Source organism: Glycine max, chromosome 15 (assembly GCF_000004515.6).
Source record: "Glycine max cultivar Williams 82 chromosome 15, Glycine_max_v4.0, whole genome shotgun sequence".
In the NCBI taxonomy this organism is placed as follows: domain Eukaryota; kingdom Viridiplantae; phylum Streptophyta; class Magnoliopsida; order Fabales; family Fabaceae; genus Glycine; species Glycine max.
The window spans coordinates 5690017-5696016 of record NC_038251.2 but is presented as its reverse complement, the minus strand read 5'-3'; positions in this window follow the sequence as shown (position 1 = coordinate 5696016).

Below are 6000 nucleotides of genomic sequence, written 5' to 3'. Positions count from 1 at the left end.
TTGATGTCGGATGCAAAGACAGATAATCATAGTATCAAACAAAAATTAAAAACAATATAAAATGTCTTATAAACAGTATTCAGCCACTTTAATTAAAAGTTAGAAAAGTATAATATTTATGCACTTTTTCAGTCACGTTTAATCATAAATTATTATTTAAATTATTTTAAAAATTAATAAATTTATCATATATAATATATAACTAAAATTATTCACATATTCAAATAATAACATAATTTTATAAAATCATATAATTTTCATTATCTACATGAAATAGATTTTTTCATGAAATAGATTTGGCTGATCTATTCCATACATGTAAGAGAAAAATCTAACTTGATTTTGTTAAAAAATAGAAAAATCAGAATTTAACGTACATATTCAATCAAATAGGTACATTATGTCAAAATTTAAAATTCTATGTTGACAATCTTTCTTATTTCTTACTTATTTATATTATTTTTTTAATAAGAAATTGGCAGAAATTTAAGAAAGCAGTGAAGTTATAAAAAAAGGAAAAAATAGATGGAATGAAATTTCTCTTACTTTTGACATAAGGAATCCAAAGACCCGTTCGACGAACTTTTAATAGATAATCTTTTTTTTTCTCAAAGTTAAAACCGTGTTCTCAGCGTCATCTTTCCACTTGCTCAGTTTTCCTAGATTCTAAATGTACCTCCTACGGGTATGTAAAAAAATGCTTTTGGATTGAACTCATCGAATTAAAATTGAATTATTTTTTTTAAAATTAGTTTAAGAAAAAATAAGTGTAATATTTCATAAAATGAATTCAGTTAATCGAATTATTTTTATAAAACTAGTTCGGTTAAATACTTTTTTATTTAAAAAAAATTTAAAAATTAATTCGAAAACCAATTCCAAACAGGTTCAGTTATTAGAATCAGTTTAAAACTGATTAAAAATTAATTCAATTAAAAATCAATTTTTTAAAACTAATTTAATTTTAAACCAGCTTCTAAATCAGTTTGACTATTTAGATATAAAACTGAATTGATTAAAACAATTTAAAACCGGTTTGATTCGATTTTTGTACGGAACTAGTTTTTGCACACCCTTACCTCTAAGATAAAGTAACAGTGACATCCACGTTTTATTGTTTCCTTTAATTGCTAGAAAATTTTAAATTTTATTATTATTAGAAGTAAAATGTAAAATTATGCGGTATTTTCTTCGGGATTGAAACGAAATGATACCCTTTACTTACCCAAACCTAACTAATGGGCCTGATCTTGAAATCTAGGCCTTTATATTTTCAAGGTGGGTCGAGGTAGTTCAGTACAGGTCCAACATATACACTCATACAATATTAACAAGACGGCTGTTGCTTCTCGCAGCGTCAAGTTGTTTCTTGCATTTTGTTTCAAAATGTTTTTTTTTTTTACTTTTTAAATTAGTCATTTTGAAAGCCAAAATCTATAATTACTCTGGAACATAATTTTACTTTCTCGATTTATCATTCTGGAAGCTAAAAAAGAAATGCATGAAGCAATTTAGAGGTGTAGAAAACAACAACCTCACAAGACTATAAAGAAAAAAGAATTCCGGGATCAAATTTCGATCGTGCGTCTTATCAATCTTCTTAAGGCCCATTTTATTTTATTTGTACCCTGTTTATTGTCTTTACATCTTCCAGTTTATTAGTTAGTTATTAGTTAAAACTAATTAAAAATTACGAAATTATGAGAGGCTCTTAATAAAAAGTGAGACCCAAATATTTATAATTTTTAATAAATTTTAATCAATAATAAAGTATATACAAAAGAGTGTATTATTATCATTTAACTTAGTGTACTAGTGCAGTAAAAAAAAAAAAAGCTTAGTGTACTAGCAACATATTATTTGCCCCTAGTGCAAAAATACATTCTGAAAACTGATTTTTGAAATATGAAAAAAATAGCAAACTAGAAAGACAAAAAAAGAAGATTAAAATAGAATTCCCCTCTTCTCTCCCTCCAAAGTCCAAACATTCCATAGCCATTATTCTATGTGGTGTTGTGCCAAAGCCATTTCGTTTGACTACGCATAAAAAATGAACCAAATGTCAACCTTATAGACGTGTTTAATCATCAAAACTCGTAAAAAGTGGAGGGGAGCCGTTTTATTGATCATCGATAGCTGTCATCACGATTATTCACTCCTTTAATTACGAGTTTGATTTTTCAAGTTCATCAACCTTGTAGCTCATATTAAATATTTATAGCTATTGTTATAGGCATATGGCTAATTACTACCTTTAAGGTATTGATTAAAGAATTAAAATAAAAAATATTTATTATAAAAATTATAGGAATACATAAAAAAATTATGACTAGTGGAATTTATCACATTCTAATAATTTTTTTTTAGTTTCTTAATTAATATTTTAAGAACAATGATCATTCGTCTTATTGTATCATCCACAAATTTAATACATTTATCCCAGAATATGATTAACGAAAGGTGTGATTTACCGTATTAATTCAAATATATAAATACTAGAGAGTGTACGTGGTTATTTCTGTTTCAAAATTTGTCTTGCACACAAAACAATTAGAAAATACGAATATCGCATTGCTTAGCCGGTGGTTAGTTTTCATAATCACTTAATGTAGAAATTGGGTTATGATTAGACATAACATAAATCATAGTTGGAACTTGTATAATTTGGTTCTGGAGCAAGAAAGAGGTTACTCTGCTTAGCTGTTGCTTTAGAAAATGGGTGGCGTCTTTCTCTTATTATCTATCATGCTTTCAAGAGTTTCACGTCTTGAAAGGGAATGAGGCCAAGTACTTGTTGACTTATAAAAGAAACTCAGACGTTCATATTAGTGACTCTATTAATAGTGGAAGTTTGTTATGACAAAGACTAAGCATGCATATAAAAAATGTTAATCATTGTACTTAATAAGATTCTTCATTTTTATTTTTATTGCTATTAGACAAGACAGTTTAATGTTCTTACTTTTGGAAAACAAAGAATGTTACTATTATTTAGTATTGATTGTTATTAACTGAATAGTGTTTAATTATCTCTTCGAGAATAGGATTCTGCCGTAAATGTAAAACTTACCAAAGATAAATAAGTAGTAAGATTTGTATAAGTAGCCAGTAAATCATTGTGGTCCTTCATTAATAACTGTTTAGAATATACTTTTTAAAATATTAAATTATCATTTGCAATAAGTACAACAGGAGGATTAAAAGATTACCTTATACATATCCTGGATAAGGGAAACATAACTGCGCAAGAAAAAGATATGACAATCCATTTTACTTTTTTTTTTTCCGTAGCGTAAAAAAATCACTTAAGTAATTCATGGCTGCCTGTTTGCTTCAAGAGCGTATATTTATTAGGTTAAGTTTTGCAAGATTACAAATAAATTTGCTAATTTTTATAATAGTAATCTTATAAACATATTAATAATGTTTAATGATTGATCGATAAAGTAAAAGTTAATTTTCACACTGATATAGTCATTATACTCTAGATAAATTAGTATAATAACATTCTTAATATGTGTATGCAAGCACATTAATAAGACCCAATTAAGTTCTGAGAAAAAGTTTCAGAGACACCTTTGTAAGTAGTAATGTATCCCTGTGATTGCAGCACTGGTTGCTTTGCTAATCTGTTTATTTTCTATGGTTCAATTTTCATTATTCATTTTTTTATAAGATCAAAATAAATTAAAACATTAGCATAAGCTGAGTATATAAGTGGTCCTCTACGAAGCAAAAAAGAAACAAAAATAAAAGTGGTCCTCTTACAATAAAGAGCAAAGTTTGAGCATTTAAGTACTTGCTGAGGATGTAGTACGTAATTAGTAATTAGTTCACGTAATCGTGTTGGAAAATCCTGGATAAAGAGAAAATGCAAAAATAAAATAGATTGGAGATGCGTAATTAATAAGATAGATATGAAATTCAGATATTAGCAAACTTCTATTTTATTCATATTCAAAACGTAAGATATGGTGTCCTATATATATACTCGTGGTTGTGGAATTGCAAGAGTGGCATGGTATGAACTTGCTTGTATATTACAAAAGCAGACGAAACTTGGAAATTAAAGCAACTACTTCAAGAGATGCATGATTCTGAAAATAAATCCAATGAATTGAGAAATTCATATTGGAATCGATGGTTGTGGGGACTCTCTTCCACAAATGAAAAACCCTGTTAAATAAATTTATAACTGATTATCAAAGTGTCACTGTCTGATAAGAAAATCAGAATTTAAAGTTTGGAAAACGGATTATTAAAGTATTCTTTTGGTACATGATAAGTATTGTGCGGTAAAAAGGAAGTTGACACATTGGATTGGACTCATCTTCAAACTGAATTTTAGATGTTTTAATTTTAATTAAAAAAAAATTGTGCAGAACAAATATTTTTTTCAAAAAAAAAGTTTTGACATCATGAATGTTTTAACTAGATGTATTATTATTAAAAGAATTGACCTTTTTTATTTAAATATGATTTAAGTAGTAATCTAATATTATATTAAAAAGGATATTTTTCAATACTTGTACAAATAAAACGTTACTCGTTATTACCTTCATGATTAAGGAAACAAAATCACATTTAATTTTTTTTTCTCATTTTGATTAAATAATTAGTTTCTTACTCAAAATTTAATTTCCATAACATCTTCCATCATAACTATTGTCTATATGAAATTTGAGTATGTAATTCCATCATCAATTTAATGCATTTTCTTTTACTTTTGTGCTTTATTTATGGGATTTGATTGACATATGCTGATGGTGTATTTTTTTTACATGTTCAGCGTAGTAATAATAAGATGTTACATCTTTTAAAAGTTTTACTCTTATTTTAACTATTTTAAAAGTCACATACATTATGAATTATAATTGGTTGATAATGTAAATATTTACTCTCTTGTTTGTATTGTTCAACCTTTATTTGACATTTTCTTCTTTATTTCATTTATTACTCCCTATCATAAAAAATATCTGTAATTAACTCTCATATACTGTATTTTCTTAATCACCATTTAATGTTTTTGAAACTCTCTTTCATACGAACAACTGGTTGTATTGTTTTTATACTACATGTACTATTTCTTAATGAAGACAATTCTACTTGAATCTAGTATGATATTGTAGGTAATAAAAATTTTTCTTCAAATATTTAGTAGAGTTACATATTCAAAATTCATATCCAACTCAAGAATACTGATGAAGTTGCAAAAATTATAAACTAGTTGATTCACACAATCAGTGTTAAAATGCTTACATTAGTCCTAACAAATGACGATGATGTGCAACGCCCTTCCCATGAATTCTGTAAGTTGTTATTAAGTAAAATCAAATTTAATCAATGACTAACTTGCCTAGGATTGATTTTATCATTTAGTTTTTGTACACATAAGGGTTGGTTTCTGTAAAAATGTTATTTTCAGCTGAAGTTAGTGGAAGAAATTCGGGTGTCAATTGTGTCAGCAATTTGTTGTATTTTCTCATTGTGCGTAGGCTGTTAATGAGTGAGGTTTTGAAGAAAGGGATCGGAAGACAACGAAACTATTCTGCAAAAAGAAGCAACAATACTGACGATAAGTTTTACTAAATGAGAAAATTACTCTCTATAATTCTAAAAGTAGCACACTTAAGTTGGAAACCAGCAAATAACGGGTTAAAAATATGGGACAATCACTTTGTATACAAATCTTGATTATGTTTGGAAAATACAGCTGAAATAATTTTACATGCTTGCTAAGTTGCTAACAATTAAGTTTGAAAGAAAACTAATTTTGCTCCGGACGGCATAACAAAATGAAAATAAATATCTAAATATAAGAGTTTCTTTGAAGTGGATGTGATTATAAGTGTTAGTTTTTAATGTGAAGTTTAATTATTTTTTAACTTGGTCATAAAATTATTTTAGCTCAACTTAAAAAGTCATTAAATTTTAGTTTTTAATTACAATTCAAATTCTCAATATTTTCGTCAATTTAAAAGATCTACATATTAATTATCA